This window comes from Misgurnus anguillicaudatus, chromosome 23 (genome assembly GCF_027580225.2).
Source record: "Misgurnus anguillicaudatus chromosome 23, ASM2758022v2, whole genome shotgun sequence".
Lineage (NCBI taxonomy): Eukaryota > Metazoa > Chordata > Actinopteri > Cypriniformes > Cobitidae > Misgurnus > Misgurnus anguillicaudatus.
The window spans coordinates 6,791,494-6,814,115 of NC_073359.2; the positions used below are offsets into that span (position 1 = coordinate 6,791,494).

General features: G+C 38.5%; 1 long non-coding RNA gene across 1 annotated transcript; it reads left to right on the plus strand.

Moving 5' to 3' along the window:
• The first annotated feature begins 72 nt into the window (after positions 1 to 72).
• On the plus strand, positions 73 to 12,402 carry LOC129453109 (uncharacterized). Its single transcript, XR_008647332.2, has 3 exons — positions 73 to 202; positions 824 to 930; positions 10,992 to 12,402. It is a non-coding gene; the product is annotated as an uncharacterized lncRNA (long non-coding RNA).
• The last annotated feature ends 10,220 nt before the right edge of the window (positions 12,403 to 22,622 follow it).

The window sequence follows — 22,622 nt, forward strand, 5'->3', positions numbered from 1 at the left end:
ACATTAAAGTAATCCAATGACTCCATTAGGTTAATATCTGTTTTCTTAAGGGAAAAAATGTGTTTGTGAGAAAAAAAACAACTAATACTTTGAGCTTATTTAGCGATCGATAGGTCACGTATCCATGGCAACATGCATATCAGCGCGCGCGGTAAATTCAACATGGCGGCGAAAACGTTGAGCCATCCGGGATGACACTAATGTAAGAAAATAATGAGAAAATGTTTATATTTTGGTGAACTGTTTCTTTCTTATGTTTTGGTGAAGGATTATGAAGGAATTTATGATTGGGTATCAGTTTTTTCTTTGAAATGGCAAACGCCAAAACGTGCACTACGTAACTAGAAACATGAATAAGCAAATATTAATGCTCCATCTCGATTTAATCATGTCAGCATTTTTTTGCTAAAGTAAGCATTTAATGAACACATCGCTGACAGTGCACTGTTTAAAATATATATTTTGAATGTTTAAAGAATTGTTATTGTAAATTAAGCACAACAACATGCAACTACAAACACAATATGAAGAAAATTAAAAATGTAAGTGTTGATACGTACTCTACTCCTGTGTGCATATATTTTACATTTATTAAAATATTAGCTAAGCACTGTGTGGGAGATGCCAAAATCACATACATCCAGTCAAAAGAAATATTATAAGATGAGAAAAACCATATCAAGACACTTATTGTACTTGTATGTGTGTAAATGTTTGCCTATTTATAATAAAACCTTAGAATCTGAATATGTGATTCTGATAAGGATGCACTTAATAGTGATTTTGACCCTTATGTGTCCCACTGTGAACCGGTGTCTAATAGGCAAGATACGCGGAGCAGATGGTGTATTGAAGTCCACACTGAAGGAAGACACCCATCCGTGTGCCAGAGCAGAAGAGATCCACACCCCATCCAAAACTGAAAAAAAGGTCAGCGGGGTCACGGTAGAAGGAGATCGTAGGACGCCCCGGCTAAGTGACAATGCCTTTAATGGAGACTATAGCACACACACGCAATCCTTAAGCACTGTCCTCTCCACAATAGCACATGGTGACCTGCATCGCACTCTCTCTTTCTTACACACACAGTATAAGATGACAGTTCAGGTCAGGGAGGGTTAATCAGGATCAGCCCTCGCGCTCTGCACATTGTCTCCTGAACGTCCCGGTACCACGTTGACCCGAGTAGACGCAAATAGAGTCGAGTTTTTATAAGTGACAGAGATGGATGCGTGTGGGTGAGACTTTACTCACACAAATTCAAGGTCTGTGCCCACAACAATGTAGGTGCGTTTCGGTACATTCGATGATCAGTGCTGACTACGCACTCGAAAAATGGCTGGGTTATGCTGGGTAAATATTGGACAGACAACATGATGGGTTAAAATCACCCAATGCTGGGTTAACAATGATCCAATGTTGGGTTGTTATGCAATTATGGATCCTGCAGTGTGTTGTGTCCAATATTTACCTAGCATGGGTTAAAAATAACCATGCCATTTTTAGAGTGATGTTTGAGAAAAAAATTATATAAAAATGTCAACATGCTATCTTATATGGGAGCTGCATCTAGTGAGTAGTCATGTGACACATGAGAACCAATGAGATTTGACGTCATTGACGTGCCACCATATTTAAACATATTATAGGCCAGATTTGTTTATTTACACTGAAATTTTACAAAATAAGCACAAAATAATAATCATTTTCTCTCACAAATTTATAATTTTGCTTATATAATAATCCACCGGAGTCATTTGTAATAGGGGAGACCGGGGCACAACCTAACGCTTTTTGGTTTTGGCTCAATCATTCAAAAAATATTTAAGTTTGATTAATTATATTTTTACACAAGCAACACACACATTTCTGCTACAAATAAACATTTGAGGTTTGTTTCTATCACTTACCTTTCTTGGACAATTACACCAAACGTGACAGAAGTGCAAACGTTACAACTTACCCCATGAGTGGGGTTCATTGTAACAGGCAGGGGGTTAGTTGTAACACTTGCTAAAAATTAAGTTTGCAGGCAAATATTTCTATACTGTTTTGTCTATATACTTGAAGTGGATATTGTTTATATATCTGTCTATAATAGACAGGTATCTACACTATTCCATCCATCATCTAACCATAATTCGACTATAAATAGATACAAAATATGTGAGAAAAAGCAGCACAATTATGACAAAAAAAAACATTTATATGTAAAAACTATACTAAAGTCTCAAAATCAAATTCTAAGATAATGAAAATCAAAGTCTGATTTTAGGCATTAATTTAATTATGATTTTAATATTTTACATGACCTTATTCAATTAAAATTAAAGATGTAAACAAAAATAAATTTGACACAATTTTTGATAAGACAGGCACATTTATTTGATTGGCGGCCAGCCAGCAATCATTCGTGTAGCTGATTTAAAACAACGGCAAGAATTACGCTAACGTTAGCAGTTTTCATATCGTAAGTGCTGAGGGGTTAGTTGTAACACAGTGTTACAATTAACCCCGCTGGGTCTCAATATTTTCAAGCCCACCAAAAAAGTGACTAAGAGCTGCAGACATATTTCAAAACGATGCTATGTTTTAGTCAACAAGACACTGATTATGACATAACATTGGTTTTGTTATCTTAAACACCCAACTCAGAAACAAAAAAAAAAACATATGATGAAAAAATTAACTTACATGCCACAAAAACCCTCGTTCATCAATAACTCTCTGGAAAAACATTATACATTTTTATTAATTTTGCGGAGATCGTCTTTTGGCAGCTTGAAAACAACGAATCGCTCAACCTTGTGCAACAAAGTAAAAAGTCTGTTTTACAACTAACCCCGCGTAAGTTTTTGCCCCGCGCACCCCTACATTTAATAGTGGATGTTTGTGCTTACCCATACAGCAATATATGAAAAGTTTCGTTGCAAAACGAGATAACCACCGTTTTTTTAATTGTTCAGAAATCTCGTTTTTTGGTTGTGCATTCCAATTAATATCAATGCAACTGCAGTTGGTTTGTTTTGATTTAAACCTTCATAACTTGAAAAATACAGCTAAGTAGCACCATAAAATGAAATAAAAACATCATAACATAATAATAAACATGTTTGACAAAAATGTTAAAAAATTGATTTATTTCGTTTTGCAACGAAACTCTTCATATATATATATATATATATATATATATATATATATATATATATATATATATATATATATATATATATATATATATATATATATATATATATATATATATATATATATATATATATATATATATGTATGTATGTATGTATATATAAGCATTCACACTGAACAAAAATGATTCATTCAATTTACTATATTTTTTTAAGGTAAGTGGTCCCAATCAATTTATCTAAGCTACATTTAAACAAAAGTTTTTTGTTTTGTTTTGTTTTTCTAATTTCTTTTTGTTTAAATGTAGCTTAAATAAATTGATTGTAACCACTTACCTTAAAAAAATTAAGTAAATTGAATGAATAATTTTTTTCAGTGACATTGCACTGAAAGAAAAACTTTGTTATAACCTGTAAACATAACAGGTTTAAAAATGTTAAAATTATAAATGTTTTCAACTGCAAAAATTAGGGCTGTCAGAAGATTAATCGCGTACAAAATAAAAGTTTGTGTTTGCTTAGTATATTTGTGTGGGTAGTGTATGTAAATACACACATACATTTATAAATAAAAAAGCTCTCTCTCTCTCTCTCTCTCTCTCTCTCTCTCTCTCTCTCTCTCTCTCTCTCTCTCTCTCTCTCTCTCTGTGTTTTAAATACTTTCATGTATGCATGTGTGTGTACTTATAAAAAATAATTATGCAATTAATTTTATTTTGTATGTGATTAATCGCGATTAATCTTTTGACAGCCCTAGCAAAAATATACTTATAATTTAATTTATTTATTTATTTATTTATTTTGCCGTATGGGTTGTACAATTTGAAATGTATTTGTTGCCCCTGAAATACATTTAGAAATATATTCTTATATATGAAGGTTCAAATTGAAAAATATATTTAAGTTATACTTTCTACAAAATGTATTTATCATATATTTAAAACATTTTTTTGGCCAAAGAAATGTATTTTCTGGCATATGGGTATTGTTAAGTTATTATGTTTAAAATTATGAACGATTTTTCATATTTTGGAGAATTATTTCTTTTAAGTGTTTTTCGGCATGCAAAACAGTGAAAGCAACAATGTGATTTAAAATATAAATGCTGCTGTTAATGAATGAAATTTATTAAATTTGCTTAAAAGTACCTAATGAAATCGGTTATTTTTGGGAATCCCTTGCTCTATAAATGGAAAAATAACAGTGGCTCTTTTTCGCCCTTTTTTTGAATTCGCCTGAACAGTTTAGTAACGTAACCTCGAGCTGTTTACTTGCATAGTTTTCTTTCCGCCGTTGACATATTTTCTATTGAAACAGGAAGTTTGGGTATATATCAAAGGACTCCTTTTTTCTTTAAATAGTCTTTGCATTTTATTTATATTACAGTCCGGTAATAACAAGATGGAGGATAGTGTGAACTCACAAGAGTTCAAATTTACAATCTTGTATGTTTCCTTCACAATCAATTGATGGTTAAGAAGGGAAATAAAGTAAATTGGGATTAACTGAAGAGACACGGACTATTGTTCTTGCCATTGTTAGTTAGAGCAGGTGCTGTTTATAATATAGGGGAGGGGGAGGGCTCTTCTCATGCTAGGGAGTATTTGGTTGGAGAAAACAATGAATAAACACCCCTGCGTGCAGGATGAGTCATCATTATTTTTGATTGATGTGGCTGAAAAGGAAGATAAATTAATTTGAACAAATTTAAGTTGTTTAGCTAACATAAAAATATCGTAACAAGCATGCGCTAAACAACCACAAAACTCCAACTTTGATCGCAGTTGACATTTGAAAATGTCCAAAAATGGACATCTCAAACCTAAAAGACCAAATTCTGCAATTCCAGAGTCTAAAATTAGCCCCATACTGTACTTGGCTAGCTTATTTCAGAGCTTCTTGAATCGCAGCCAAACAGATCCAAAGCCATGTCAGCAGTACGATGATAAACACCCTCCCGTCAGCCTTGTAAATGAGGACAGGATTGTGTTTGGGTTGTATAACTTTTGGGAGGCGGACTCATCGCTGAGATCTGGCTCTGTCTTCACAAATCCCATGCTACCTCCTTCCTAAACCCGATATTAAAAAGGGATTAAGGCCTTGGAAACAACAACGGCCGATATCCGACAGCAACTCTTCATGCTGGGATTGGTTCGGGAACACATTGGTCATGCAACGTGTCCGGCTGCCAAGAAGTGGGAGGGGAAGTGTGAGATCATATTTTAGTTCATTTTGTACCTGTTGGTTCTTTCCTTCCTGTAACGTAACACTGCGAAAGCTGCCCCATCCTGCGAACGCCCAGGATAGTCTATCTTAGGGAGGTGTGGACCGATTGGCCGTCTAATCCAGGACGACCCCGTGTCGTAACACACACACACACCGGTCTCCTTGTGAGATAAGCCCATTGTGCGCATGTAATGCATCGGTCTGAGGGCAACTATATCGAGCAGTAGGTCACACAGATGCCATTGTGTTACAAGTAAGGGAAAAAACAGCCATTGATCTGTAATGCGACTCCAACACACATAACCTGTTTGGTGTTGTGTGAATTTTTAGGAAGTGTCCTATATGTATGTGTGTCACTGTAGAGCTGTTTTTTTTTTGCTGCAGGATTAAGATATATTAGTTACATTGGATATCCTAAAGAGTGCCAAAGTGTTCAACAGCCAATAACCCTGATGGACAAACCAGATTGTGTAATGATGTTTTGGAACATCGAAACTGGGTTTCAGCTGGGTTAAACTGGTAAGCCATTAAACATATCAGCTTAAAGGAATAGTTCACATTTATCTCATATTATACTGACCCTCATGTCTACCCAAATATATATAACTTCCTTTCTTCAGTTAAACACAAATGATGTCACGTTATCATCTTATATGTGGGTCAACATGGCGAATGTCCAAAAGCACAAACATCCATCATTAAACAAATATAAATTACTCCAGGTTTCATCATCAGATTTTATAATCTGCACCTATTTCATATGTTATTTTGTGTATTTGGTATAGTACAATGTGTTCGCGTGGTTTAAGGTTAAACAAACACATCATTTTCCATATACAATACATTTTTGTAGCTAAAGATTTCCCTCTTTTCCAGAAATGCGCTGATCTTGTACAAAACTCGTCGATTTGAAAAGCTCTGTGTCCCTGATTGGCCAGATAATCTGTACGTTGTGATTGGCCTGAATACCTCTGACGTCAGCAGGAAATGTGACGCTCCTGACCATGTTTGAAAGATTCGCTCACAATGCAATGCTAACAGGAGTTAACTTACAGCCTGTGAGTCCAAGCGGGAGGAATTATGATAATGTTGGTCGTTATTACATCACCAATCCCAGGAAGGAAACTGTTGCCAAAAATCCATGTGTTTGTTGTAGTCCAAGAAAAGAGATTTACGTTGGGGACAATAACTCGCGTCATCGTTTACTTTGGGGTTTGTACCTTTTGCATATCGTTAACATGTACTAATACACACTTATGCTGCGTTTACACCAGCCGCGGTAAAGGCGTCAAGTGCGAGTGATTTTAATGTTAAGTCAATGTGAAGACGCGCATCTGGAGGTCTCGCGGCGCGAACGAGGCTTTTAACGCAGCGCGGTAGATGCGATTCCGCTTAATTCACACAGCTAGTTTGCGCGAATTGAGCATCTGACGCGGTATGCACGAATGGTGCTTTTTGTGCATTTTGCGTTTGACACGAATTTGTGGCTGACGCCCGAGTTTAAAAATTTGAACTTTGCTGGATTTTCGCGCCACGTTAACCAATCAGGTGCCTGCTTGCTGCTGTGGCGGCAGCCCCACCCGGAGTCACTCATTCAACATGAAGGACGCTTGATATTGTCCGTGAGCAGTCACCCGGAGCTATACAAGACAGGAATCGTCTTATTTCTATAGAGACGGGAATAAAAAGGACCTCGCTTGGAAGAGTGTCAGTGAGGATATTGGGCAACCTGGTAAGTTGTAAATACAAATTTCACTTTTGAGTCACGTGACGTTTATCGACCCGCGGCATTCCTGCCGTTTTTTAAACTATTTTATGCCTATAGTAAGGTGACCAAATACAAACCGGTAACTCTCTCGATAAATGCACAATCAACATCAGCCATCTTGCAAACAGACAACCGCATAGCACTTGCCCCTTAGCCTGACATTGTCATACTCAATTCTAGTCAGAATTTGAGTCTGATACCGCTCCATTGAGCTATAATTATGAGGCGTGTCTCAACCGAAAAATGCCTCTCCACTCAATTGGATAGACCTATGACCAATCAGAGCAACGGAGTGTGTGACGTAAGTTACGTCTTTTGCAGCCTGACCGAACTGCTAGTTATTTCGCTACAATGACACTAACATTGTGATTATACTAAGTCTTAGAGAACGTACATCAACACCTACTATGTTTACAACATTTTGTTTATATCACAACATGAAGTATTTACTAAGTCATCCAGTATCTCTTACCATTTGTAAGTTAGGTGAACTTCATCCACGAAGATACCCATTACGTTGGCTTGAAAATATTGGAGCCTATGTCCCTCCACTTATTCAGCAACCACGATTCCGGGCTTCCGAAAAGAAGCTGGCAACGACTGCTAATTATATCCATCTCGTCATGCACGTCCAGTTGCATCGCCTTGATACCAGTTTCAGTTGCGACCAACTTTTGCCGAATCCTGTAGGAAGGACGGCAAAAACATCAACAAATGCCTTGCTCGCGTTTCTCTGTTCCTCTTTCTAAATCAATGCTCTGTCGATATCTTTTAGAACAGACTCAATGTCAGAATCCACACATCTGAACTCTACAGCGGCAGCCATTCAACACACGCGCTCTTTGGTGACGTGGTTGATTACGTTACTGTTGATCATCTGTCCATCATCGTATAAAGCCCGCCCTGACAATTTGATTGGTTCGACCAGCTTTGGGTCTAGCATAGTAGCTCCTCAACACAGAAACCCCAGACCGATCTTCCCGTTCTCAAAATCTTGTGGGCGGGGCTAAGATCGGCTGGCATCCAGGCTACTTGCCCCTCCTACAAGAAGCAGATTTCGCCTCTGACATGCGTCAAATGCTTGCTTTTTCCAAGCGTCTACTTCGATCTAAACGCGCGGAAAAAGCAAGCATTTGAAGACCAAATGCATTCAAACTGTTCAAGCGGCAAACTAGGAGCGGTAGATACGTTTTTGACGCCTCAAACGTGGCTGGTGTAAACGCAGCATTACACACCAAAGGAAATGTAAAATCATGAATCGGACAATAGGTGCTCTTTAATATGCATACTATCTAGGTATGCACCGAATATTCGGCAACCAAAATAGCAAAAAATAAATTTTCGGACAATTCATTTAAAATGCTTTTATAAAGCTGCTTTTATACTCTATGCTGGTTGCTATTTGCAAAAACTTTATTGTTTATTAAAAACAATATTGTCTGGTACCAGTATAATCATGCATCATGTCAAAATGTGTGCCTGCTGCACGTGTCGTAAGGGTTAATGATAAAATAGACGCTCACGTTCACAAAATACTCGCAAGGCACTAATTTTTAATACTAAACTCTGATTACACATTAATCGAGTATCTGGCAAACGTGAGCGTCTCTTTTATCATAAACCCCATAGAAGCGTCTGCAGCAGGTATGCATTTTGACATGACGAGCCACACACATGAAGGGTTAAAATACATGTTTTGACAAGCTTCGCATCGTGGTCACGACCCATATTGTCGCCTAGCTGATTATAAGAGGAACTAGTCATTTTCTTGAACCCTTTTTTGCAGTGTAAATACGAAACTCCAGGGTGAGATTGCTGCCCTTGATGCTTTCCCAACCACACTGACTCGCAACAGGGGCAGAGGGTTGTTTTTTCCCTGAGCTTTGATATATTGAAAAAAGTGCAAACTGTTCGAAACAGACAGATAGTGTAGAGATAGAGAAGCAAGGACAGAAACATTTTAACAAAATTTTCACAAAAAACTGATGTCAAGGTGATTCGTAACTTCAAAGAAGAACACTATTCCTGCATTACATTTAAAGTCTGCTTATAGCAAATAATAGTGTTGTTTTTAACAGAGTATAAAAATCCTTCCCTCCATCTGTCAAACTTCAATATCATTGTGTCTCAACATGCTTGTTTACACAACTAAATACAATTTTCTCCCCATATAATGTCCTCGAAGGGTTGTTGTGTCGAGGTGGCTATAGGGACTGAATGTCCTGTGCTATTTTTAAATTGTTAAAGTGAATGGTTGGATGTGAAAATGTCAGTGAATAACAGCTTTAATTTTTCTATAAGCTATTGTATGACTGTCCGAAACTTAAAATGTCATGCAAGAGACTTTTTTTGTCAAATATAACCTTGATATCTTTAGTATTGACTGAGTAAGGGGGGGGTAACGCGGCTTAAAATGGCGACTGCTAGCTTTTTTTTTAGCCGACAGACAGCTTTTTTCAGCTGAGCCCTTTGGTTGCGGTGATATTTTTGCGTTATCAGTCGTTAAACGATGCGCCGGTTGTTTGTTGTGATGTTTATCCCGCCCCTCCTCCACTGTGATTAGACGGCCATGTGAGAACTAAATAGTTTTCAACTCTCAGCGCTGAGCGCGGAAAAACCGACAAGCGTCGGCTTTCAGCACAGGAAAAAAATGCCAGCTGCTGGCTTTTTTTAAAAGAGCCGCGATTCCTTCGGAAACAATTGAAAACATACGCCGGCCGCTGGCGTGAAAGCTTTGGTGTGCATGCTACCTAACGTCATGTCAAACATTGAAATCAATGACTGAAATTAAACTTTGATGCTCATAATCTTATAATTAGATTATGAGACTTGAGTCTGGATTTCACAGACAGGGTCATATATAAATAATTTATCTTTCCACTTTTGTGTATGCAAAAGAGAAGCTCAGACATGCAAAACATCTCCTCTTGTTTTTACAGAAGGTCATACAGGTGTATAATCCTTACTGAAAAATCCAACTAAGACCAGCATAAGCTGGTAGCTGGTTTTAGCTGGTTTAAGGTGGTTTACGCTGGTCCTCCCAGCCTGGCAAAGCTGGTGGGTCAACTGGTCTTCCAGCCTGACCAGCTAAGTCCAGCTAGATCAGCTTAAAAAGTGACCAAAACACAGCTAGACCAGCTTGCTACACCAGCAAAACCAGCTTCCTACACCAGCAAAACCAAAGCTTATGCTGGTCTTAGCTGGATTTTTCAGTAGGGATGACATCCCTTTAAAAAAGGTTGAGTTATTTTAACCCATGGTTGTGTTAAATATGGAGAAACCCAAACGTTGGTTTAAATTAATGTAGAAAATGAATTCAGTTTAGGGATGTCAAACAATTATATCACATACAAAATAAAAGTTTGTGTGTGCATAATGTGTGTGTGTAAAATGTATTTATATATAAATACACGCATGCATGTATAAATGTACGATTTTATTATTATTAATATATATAAAATATATACTTGAATGTTTGTGTGTTTATATATACATAAAAATTACACACATTATGCAAACACAAACTTTTATTTTGCATGCATTTAATCCTGATTAAACAGCTCTAGTTCAGTTTCGACGTCTCTTGTTTAATAGTTGTACACTTACAAACCCAACCACTGGTTTAAATGAACATATGCTGGCTTATTTTAACCCATGCTTGGGTCAAATATGGATTTTTTTCTCATTAGGTCAAAATAAGTAAATGGTTTTGTTTGTCCACATTTAACTGAACTATCGGTTGAAACTCTTTCACCTTATTGACTAGCTTTGGCAAACTCTCATACACACAGCTAGTTGTCAGCAGTGAACAGCAGAAACCGCCACACGTCTTTCTTTCTCCTTTATTACAGATGTCTGTTGTTCCCCACCCCACACTCGCCCCTTTACTGAAGACCATCTGCACCCATTGTCTGGGGCAGGGACGAGGCTCCACCACCCCCTATATACACACATACTCTCTCTTTCTTTCTTTCTCTCTCTCTTTGAAAAAGGGGGTAGGGGTCCTTGATTCCAACCGCAATGAAGAAAAATGACTTATTGAGCGGTTAAAAGACAGAAGCCTATTAAAAACTCAAAGGAACTAATTCCTTTAAAACCCTCCAGCATGATCTGTACAGCTGTGCTGCTCCCTTCCGCATAAAATCCAAACTTTTATCTTTTTTAAATGGCGCCTCCTCCAACCCTTTCAAATAATATGACAGTGGATCTGTGGGACTTGGATAGAAGCAAACAAATTGGTCACTATTGTTCTGTGGTTCCTAAAATCTTTGTGAAATATGAGTCTGTATGAGTCGGTTATGTGCTGAAGTCTTGACACACAGAAATGGTTGACTATCAGCAAAGCAGGATGAAATGTTTTATGACACCTACGTTTTGAAATGAACAGGCAGGAAAATTCTTCTAACGTACCCACAAACAAATAATTTTATTATAAAATACCAGTATGTTGTCGTCTATTTGTGGGTCAGCATAGTGATGGCGAAGCTCCACAAAGCACATACATCCACCATAAAAAAGTAATACAAATAAGTTAATTCAACCTAAAAAGTAAGTTGCCTGGTTGCCTTAAAATTTTGAGTTAATTCAATTTAAAAATATTAGTTAACTCAAAAAAGTTGTGTCAATTTTAAAAATATTTTAAAAAGAGATAGCAATTTATATTTTGACCTTGGCAAAACTGAAAATATGTGTCTCGAGACAAAACACGCATATGAGAACTAATCACGGGACACACAAGAACTAATGAGATTATGAGAAAACTACGAAGAGGTTGTTTTATATTTGACTAAAGATTAAGGGCTTTACTAACCGTTTGCGCGACCGCAAACTATCATTTTTGCGTTAAATAACGACTGTCGGGATTTACTAAAGACGCAAGGTGGATAATTAGCGCTGAAGAGGTGTGGTCTAGTTATTTTTGCGACTGACCTTATTGCATATGCATTTCTAGGAGTTTCCCTTTCAGACGCTAAATTTATAGGGAAGGGAGTATTTAAATGATTCATACGTCGCGATTTAAAAATGTTTGCACCATTAATTAACGCCGAAAAAAGCATGTGCGCTTGAAATGGTTGACATTGTAGCTGATAGAAGAGGCATCAGAGGTTGCGTGATACAAGGCAGAGGATTTTTTAACAGTTTATTTGGAATGCCAGAGGAACATATTGTTCAAATATCGTTTTTTATTAGAAGTCACTCAATAGCAGGTTTTTCAAATCTTATTGTAAACCAGGGATGTGCAAAAAAGTATTTTTCGATTAATCGTGTTTTTTTTTACGTGGTCGATTCCAAATCGATTCTCAAAAGCCACGAATCGATTTTTTTCCCCCATATTTTTTCGCAAACATTGAACGTAAGATTAACGTTAATCTAATTACTAGTCTTCTCTACTAGATGTCACCCTCTTTGTTGCCTTGCGGATTGTTACCAAGAAGCGAGAGGCGAGCCATTCATTCATTCAGTCTATATTCTAATATATTCTAATATAAGATAATGTAATCTATATTCATTGAGTTGAATCGAGAATCGATTATAAAAAGCGGAAAAAAAAATTCGGAATCGAAAATCGAACTTAGAATCGTAATCTAATCGATTTGATAGCTTGATAAATCAAATCGATCTGGAACATTTGAATCGATACCCGGCCCTATTGTAAAGCTTCACTTTTCAGTGTTCTATGGCTTCGTTAGCTGTAATGTCCATGGTGCTGAACTCAAGTGCATCAGGCGTTAGTAGATCACCTGCACCTCATCAGCTCTGCTTATTTGCGACCCTAAACTAATTTGTGCTGCTTTTAGTCGATTGCGTTGGCCATTATGGAAATCAGCTGTTGCACCTGTGTTATTTAATTTGCACTTTTTTAGTAAATAACCCGCTGATGTTACCCATCAGTGCTTTTTTGGAATTGCGCTCTCACTCTAATTTTCCCCCTTTAGTAAATCTGGCCCTATGTGTGTAATTTCTGCTGTGTGAACAATAGTTTCACCTATTTCCAATGGTTAGACAAACAGATCAAACTCACAATACAACATCAGAAATCGGTTGTATTGTATGTAAATATGTGTATAGATATAAATAAACCAGTGTATCTGATGTCTATCGTTATACGTCTCATATCTGTTTTACTACTGTCACATGTCTTTTTACTGTTAAGACTGTTATGTTGATCAAATCTGCGCCCAAAAGCCCTATGTATAGTTTTTTTTACGCATTTGGGAGCTTACGCGCACAGTTGAATGCACAGCCTTGCCAGATGTAGTTTATTTGACTGATGTTCAACGCGTGCGCATTGCAATAAATTGCAGTACCTGTCATGGCCTACATGCGACATACCCATACAGAGTATGCATGGTTACAAAAATATGACGGTGCACAAGCACTGCGCGCCTACTATTTTGATGTCGAAATTTGCGTCACACGCACTGTACGCGGACCATTGTTGGGGGTAAAGCATTACAAGTAACGCGCATTACGTAATAATATTACTTTTCTGAAGTAACGAGTAAAGTAACACATTACTTTATAAATGTAAACATTAATATTTGAGTTACTTTTTTTTTAAAGTAATGCAAGTTACTTTTCAGTTGAATTAATTCAATTTAAAAATAAAAATATAGCTGCAAGCAGCAATGGCGGGCCCTCGCACGTTTTTTTACCGCTACACGGTGCGTCAGAGAAAACGATGCACGGTGGGCAAGGGCATCAAGTGGGTAAAATATCAGTGGGCTATTTAATGTTGTTTCTGAGCCATTTGGGGACTGTATGTAAAAGAAACCCCACATTTTAGACAAACAGGTGCACTGGTGAGCCACTTAAGAGACACGCCTATGTCTGACCTTTTTGTCAACACTTAACAGCCGAAAACTCTGATGTGTGCAGAGATGTATAGTAACGAAGTAGAACTACTTCACTACTGTACTTAAGTACTAAAAGGCAGAATCTGTACTCTACTGAAGTATTATTTTTTTCTCCTACTTCCACTTTTACTTCAGTACATATTTTCGATGAGTTTAATACTTTTACTCCAATAAATTTTTTATGTGCTGCATAGTTACTCGTTACACTCAAATGTTACGAATCATTCCAAACCTACATTATCACTGCCGGAGCGGTGATACACATTAGAAACACACACAGATTGTGGTCTAAACCAATAGGAGATAGTGAAGAGCGGACCCCTCCCTCCCTCTCACTCACAAATATGAGCCGCGGTTGTGGACAAATGTGAAGTGAAGAGAGAACCAAAGTGCACGAGAGAGACCGATAGAGAGAGAGAATTCGCGAGAAAGGGCGAGTGTGCGCGAAAGAAGGAAACCTAAATACATTGAAACATCTTGTACCTTTACCTATTACCATTACATCGACTAATATTTTATTAATTCTGAATTCTCTATTGCCATATTAGTTAAATTAATCTGAACATTCCTGTCCTTGTACTTCTGCTACAGCCAGAGCAATTGTGAGTGTCCTTTAGCTTAAACATTTGAAATAATATAAACAATATTATATTCAAACTTTTGACTGTTTTCTTTAATAACTACATTACACAATACTTGTACCTTTACTTTCAGTACTTGAGTAGTATATTTTAAAATAAACTACTTGCAATACTTAAGTACAAAACATGTTTAATACTTCAGTACTTCCACTTAAGTGGTGTGCTCACTTTTTTGATAGAGCACTTGTACTTTTACTCAAGTCTGGGTCCCTAGTACTTTATACATCTCTGGATGTGTGTGCCAAATTTAAAGTTCAACTAAGCACGCCAAGAGCCTTAAACATGCCTGAAATTAAAGTAAAGTTTGACGCGTTGCCATGGGAACAGCGTTCGAGATGTCTAAAATTCCTTCGCAATTTATCATCTACAATGTCTCGGCATCATGTTGACCACTTCTGGTGTCAATCGCATGAATCCCATACGAGGAGTATTTAAAGGTTCACAGCATGTAACTGTCAGCCTTAAATATGTGTAAAAATGAAAGTAAAGTTTGATGCATTGCCATGGGAACAGCGTTTGAAATATCAAAAATCCCTTCGCAATTTATCATCTACAATGTCTCGGCATCATGTTGACCACTTTTGGTGTCAATCGTATGAAAATCCTAGAAGGAGTATTTAAAAGAACATTGCATGGAACTTTAAAAAAAATCCAGCTTTGTGACTGACACACTTCCTGGCGCCTGCTGGTGGCGCTATACCCGGGAGTCACAATAGGCACATCGATGCGATCGGAATCTTCAGATGAACAAACACCCTGCGTGTCATTACAATAAGACATTTTTTGCCTTAGATATTAGACACTTCCTGTTTCTCTGATTTCGCCACAACTTTGTCGGCTCGCCATGGCAGAACCGTTCGAGATATCAAAAATCCCTTCGCAATTTAGCAAGTCCAATGTCTCGACATCATGTTCACCACTTTTGGTGTCAATCGCATGATTCCTCTAGGAGGAGTATTCAAAAGTTCAACGCATGCATTTTTTAAACGATCCAAAATAGCTGACTTCCTGTTGGGCGGAGCTTAAATGTTAGAGGGCGAAAGTTGTTCGGGTCGATGAAATCTATATGCGTACCAACTCTCGTACATGTGCGTACATGTTTGCACGATCTGTGCATCAATGTTTTTTTTTGCATTACAGGGGGCGCTACAGAGCCCCCGTGCCACGCCCGTGTTCCAGCCTTTGCCCGTTCGCAATGACGGACGACTCTGACGCCTGTGCCAAATTTCAAGAGTTTTCGAGTATGTTAAGGCACCCAAAGTGCATGCCAAGAGCTTAAATATGCCTGAAAATGAAATTAACGTTTGACGCGTTGCCATCGGAACACCATTTGAGATATCAAAAATCTCTTCACAACTTATCATCTACAATGTCTCGGCATCATGTTGACCACTTTTGGTGTCAATCGCATGAAAATCCTAGGAGGAGTATTTAAAAGTTCACCACATGCAACTGTCAAAAATCCACCTTTTGTGACTGCCACACTTCCTGGTGCCTGTTGGTGGCGCTATACCCGAGACTCACAATAGGCACATCGATGCGATTGGAATCCTTGACCGAGCATACACACTGCGTTTCATCCCTATAAGACATTTTTTGCTCAAGATATTAGACACTTCCTATTTCTCTGAATTCGCCATAAATTTGTCACCTCGCCATGGCAACATCGTTCGAGATATCAAAAATCCCTTCGCAATTTAGCAAGTCCAATGTCTCAGCATCATGTTCACCACGTTTGGTGTCAATCGTATGAATTCCCTAGGAGAAGTATTTAAAAGTTCATGACTGACACACTTCCTGGCCCCTGGTGGTGGCGCTATACCTGAGACTTACAATAGGCACATCGATGCGACCGGAATCTTCAGACTAACAAATGTCCCGCTTGGCATCACAATAAGACATTTTTTGCCTTAGATATTAGACACTTCCTGTTGCTCTGATTTCGCCACAACTTTGTCGCCATGCCATGGCAGAACCGTTCGAGATATCAAAAATCCCTTCGCAATTTAGCAAGTACAATATCTCGACATCATGATCACCACGTTTGGTGTCATTCGCATGAATCCCCTAGGAGGAGTATTTAAAAGTTCACCACATGCAATTTTTAAACAATCCAAAATAGCAGACTTCCTGTTGGGCGGAGCTAAAATGTTAGAGGTCGAAAGTTGTTCGGGTCGATGAGATCTATAAGCATACCAATTCTCAAACATGTGCGTACATTTTTGCCCGATCTGTGCATCAATGTTTTTTGTTGTATTACAGGGGGCGCTACAGAGCCCCCGTGCCACGCCCGTGTTCCAGCCTTTGGTTTTCTGCAATGACGGACGACTCTGACGTCTGTGCCAAATTTCAAGAGTTTTCGAGTATGTTAAGGCACCCAAAATGTCCAAAAGTGTTAAAAAAAATAAAAATAAAAAAAAATAAAAAAAAAATTAAAGCTGCAAGCAGCGATGGAAGGGCCCTCGCACGCATGTGCACCGCTACCCTATGGCATTAGTTAAGCAGTGAACCAGGGGGATATGAATTAAAGTGGGTAAATATAGGTGGATATTCAAAGGAAAATTGATGTGCCACACCGCCTGTGTGCAGCAGGTGGCGCTATGACTGAACCTGATTATTAACTGATTGCTATATTGACGTGTTCAGGCCGGGACCCTTATCAAACTTGTGAAGTCGGGGGCAGATCGGATAATGTATGCCTGAATTACAACAGCTTCCTCTTTCATGGCAAAACATCACTCTTTGCCAGGCTGCCACGGACACGCCCTTCAACGAAAAGTCAAGATCTTCGCAATTTATCACCGCAAAGGGCTTAACATCAGTCTGATCAAATATGATGATGATTTGATGAAATCTCTAAGAGCAGTAAATCCCAGCCTAAAACATGGCATTTCCTGCTACCTCTAGGTGGCGCTATGACTGAAGCTGAATATTGGCATTAAAATGTGTTCAGGTCAAGACCCTTATCAAACGTGTGAAGTGTGGGGCAGATTGGACATTGTATGCCTGAGTTATAACAACTTCCTGTTTCATCGCGAAAATGCCTAACTTTGTCAGGCCGCCACGGACACGCCCTCCAACGAAAAGTCAAGATCTCCGCAATTTAACATCGCGAAGGCCTTTAGATGAGATTGACCAAATATGATGATGATCGGATTAAATCTCTAGGAGGAGTTCGTTAAAGTACGACGCTTGGAAATGTAAAAAAATGACAGAGAAAATTCAAAATGGCTGACTTCCTGTGGGGTTTAGAGCTCAGCTCCAAGAGACTTTTTTGTAGGTCTTGGGGTGCTTGATGATCCTACCAAATTTCGTATCTGTACGTTTTTCGTAGTGGGGGGGCTGTTCTCTTGAAATTTTGCAGGTGGCGCTATCGAGCCATTTCTACACGCCCACTTCTGACGCCTATACTACATGTAAATTTTCGCCACTTCTGACGCGTGTGCAAATTTTCATGAGTTTTCGGGTATGTTTAGGCAATCAAAAATGCGATTCATTTCGGAATATAATAATAATAATAATAATTAAAGCTGCAAGCAGCGATGGAAGGGCCCTCGCACGCATGTGCACCGCTACCCTATGCTATTAGTAAAGCAGTTAACCAGGGGGATCTTAATTATAGTGGGCAAATATAGGTGGATATTCAAAGGGAAACTGATGTGCCACACCGCCTGTGTGCAGCAGGTGGCGCTGTGACTGTAACTGATTGTTGTTATATTAATGTGTTCAGGCCGGGACCCTTATCAAAAGTGTGAAGTATAGAGCAGATCGGATAATGTATGCCTGAATTGCAACAGATTCCTGTTTCATGGCGAAACATCACTCTTTGCCAGGCCGTCACGGACACGCCCTTCAACGAAAAGTCAAGATCTTCGTAATTTTTCATCGCAAAGGGCTTAAGATCAGTCTCACCTGATATGATAATGGTTTGATTAAATCTCTGAGAACAGTAAATCACAGTGTAAAACAAGGCATTTCCTGCTACCTTTAGGTGGCGCTAGGACTGAAGCTGAATATTGGCATTGAAATGTGTTCAGGCCAAGACCCTTATCAAACATGTGAAGCGTGGGGCAGATTGGACATTGTATGCCTTAGTTATAAAAACGTCCTGTTTCATGGCGAAAACGCTGATATTTGGCAGGTCGCCACGGACACACCCTCCAACGAAAAGTCAAAAGCTCCGCAATTTAACATCGCAAAGGCCTTTAGATGAGATTGACCAAATATGATGACGATCTATTAAAATCTCTAGGAGGAGCTCGTTAAAGTACGAAGCCTGGAAATGACAAAATTTGCACATAAATTACAGCAAAAATTCAAAATGGACGACTTCCTGTGGGGTTTAGAGCTTCGCTCCAAGAGACTTTTTGGTAGGTCTTGGGGTGATAGATGACCCTACCAAATTTCGTATCTGTAGGTTTTTCGTAGTGGGGGGGCTGTTCTCTTGAAATTTTGCAGGTGGCGCTATTGAGCCATTTCTACACGCCCACTTCTGGCGCCTATGCCTTGTGTAAATTTCTGCCACTTCTGACGTGTGTGCAACGTTTTATGACTTTTTGAGCTTGTTTAGCCTGTCAAAAATGCGATTCATTTAGCGATACTTTGCGAGGCTGCAACGCACACGCCCTTTAATGAAAAGTCAAGGCCGTTGCTCTTTATCATCACACAAGGTCTTGAGATTACATTGGTGAAATATGATGTTGATATGTTTAAATCTCTAAGAGCAGTAAGACACAGCATAAAACATGGTATTTCCTGCTGCCTCTAGGTGGCGCTATGAGTGTTACTGAATTATGCCATGTTGATGTGTTCAGGCCTGGACCCTTATCAAACGTGTGAAGTCAGGGGCAGATCGGACAACGTATGCCTGAATTACATCAGCTTCCTGTTTCATGGCGAAACATCAAACTTTCCCAGGCCGCCAAGGACACGCCCTCCAACGAAAAGTCAAAGGCTCCGCAATTTAGCATCGCAAAGGCCTTTAGATGATACTGACCAAATATGATGATGATCAGAGTAAATCTCTAGGAGGAGTTCGTTAAAGTACGACGCTTGGAAATGTCCAAAAATGACAGAGAAAATTCAAAATGGCCGACTTCCTGTGGGGTTTAGAGGTTCGCTCCAAGAGACTTTTTTGTAGGTCTTGGATTGATAGATGATCCTACCAAATTTCGTATCTGTACGTTTTTCGTAGTGGGGGGGCTGTTCTCTTGAAATTTTGCAGGTGGCGCTATCGAGCCATTTTTACACGCCCACTTCTGACGCCTATACTACATGTAAATTTTTGCCACTTCTGACGCGTGTGCAAATTTTCATGAGTTTTCGGGTATGTTTAGGCCCTCAAAAATACGATCCATTTCGGAGAAGAAGAAGAAGAAGAAGAAGAAGAAGAAGAAGAAGAAGAAAAATAATAATAATAATAAACGGAGCAAAAACAATAGGGTCCTCACACCCTGGTGTGCTCGGGCCCTAATAATAATAATAATAATAATAATAAACGGAGCAAAAACAATAGGGTCCTCACACTGGTGTGCTCGGGCCCTAATAATAAATTCGAGCAAAAACAATAGGGCTTCGCACCTTTCGGTGCAGGCCATTCTGGCCTGCTCCTCGGTGCTCGGGCCCTAATAAAGTACTGAATTAAACTGAACATATTAACGTAGAATTATGCACTCTGTGCGCCTGAGCGGGAACAGTTTAAGTCAGAAATGGAGATGGTAGGCCAGAGCTTGACATTTTTGCGATCATAAAAAACACCTGCAAGGCCTGAAAGAGATCAAGCCTCAGCCAAGTAAGAAAAAGTAACGCAAAAGTAACGTAAGCATTAATTTCCATGAAAAGTAACTAAGTAACGCAATTAGTTACATTTTTGAGGTGGATCTTAATATTGTAATGCATTACTTTTAAAAGTAACTTTCCCCAACACTGACGAGGACACATAAATAAGACTTTCGCCTACTGTTGCGCTTGTGTATATGGTTGATTGACAATAAAAGGGATTTTATTTGATTTTAATTTAGAAAGAATAAAAGCACAAATGAGACGATTATGAAAGTACATTACGTAACAGCACGGTGTGCATTATTTTTAAATAATTCAAAGGACCGGTGTCAATTATTCCTCTTATAACATGGTTACCACAAACATTGCTTTGGTGCCTATTTTTAAGACATTTGACAAGTTAGGTGTGCGGTTTACAGAAAAATAATCACCACCCATGGAACATTTCTCAGCCAATCAGAATACAGTATTCAACAGGCCCATGGTATAAAGAGGTATAAAATGAATGTGGACAGCATTTTTCCGATCATTTATTTGATAAGAAATGTGTCAGTTCTTATTGATAGCAGACTTTTAAATGTTAGGTTTGGCACATTGTTCTCTAATGTGAGATTTATGAGGACTTTCCTTTTTTATGTCGTTACTGTCTTTGACGGTGGTCTTTAACTGCTGGGTCGTGACCCTAAAATGAGTCATGGACAGCAGGGAAAACAATGCTAAATGCAAATAGCCAGATAATTATGCAAAGTTAGTATAGCAAACTCAGCAGCTTTATTTAGTTTTTAATTTCAGAGGGTGTGAATCAAATCAAATTTTGTTTCCCTTCCTGTCAAAAAGTTTCATATCTTTTGCTCTGTGTGTTGAAGTTTTTTAAGTAAAGTTAAAACCACCAAAGATCCCTATAACCAAATAATTCAAATAATCCAAAGTTTACCTGCATGCATTAAATTTGCATCGACCGACCAATGCAGGTTTACAAAACCATGTAAATCTTCAGTCTTTTCTCGAGTTCATGCCCTTGAACTGAAGAGATTTAAATACTCGTGAAATCTCTATTCTGTGCTTAAATGGATGCCCGTGACGTCCAGATGTTCCTTAATGAGAGGAGCCCCAGCGTTTCCTCTCAGGCAACAGACCTCTGTCACGAGACATTGTCTAGTCTAACAGACACCCCAAAAACCATGACTGGGAAGAATTAGGGTGAGCAGGTTTGAATGAAAGACCTACTTTACAGAGGGATGATCTCACTCCGGCTCTTTTAGATGTTATTGTCTGTCCAGGCCATGGTGAAACAAGCAGATGCCCTAGAGAGAAAATTGATTTAAGGATAAAACTCAAACTGCACAGACGGCTGTAGGAATATGCGCGTGTCTCTCTGTCTGAAGTGGCATGTAAATGACTGTCCAGGAATTTGACTGCCAAGTCGAGTTCATCTTGTCAAATATTGACGACAAATTGAGAAACCTTATACTTTACATCTTTAGTCGAAATGAAATTGAAATTAAAACCATTTGTTTTGGAATAATGTGTTTTTTTATACAAATTACTTTCGATTTTTAAAAATTCATGTTTAATCAAAAACACAAATTTTCCTCCCTTCCTAGAAACGATCTCACTTTACTTTCGGTCATATGGTATGGCAGGTGGATGAGGTTCGGGAAAAGATCGCAGCGATTAGCAATTAGCAACGTGTCCAAACTTTAAACGATTCTAATAATTCGCGATTGAAGAATTCAAGTCCAGCCCTAGCCTTGCTAACACCAGACCAGTCTCTGGGAACCATATGCTAATTTTCTCGTATTTGAGTATGCCCAGAGCTGTTTATTGGGCGCTACGAATGTCTATCAAATGCGTCTGTACGTAGCTCATAGCCAATCGTTTCAATTATACCAGATGACGTATGTAGAGCGACATAAACGTAAACGAGTTTTAGCGTTTTGTGTGCAAACAGCTGAAAGCTTTGCAACTAAACCGATAGCTATATATTGTATTGAAAAGCAACACAATTTACAGGCATTATGACAATATGATATTAATAAATACTACTTACCATTTGTAAGTTAATTGTACTTCGTCGACGACGATGCCTAGCCGGTTGGTCCTATAAAACTCAGTGGTTATCATGTCTTGCCATATCCAAACATCCTCTTGGATATGAAATTGTTTAACTCCAAAAGTTGCTCTTTTTTAAATAAACTTGCGT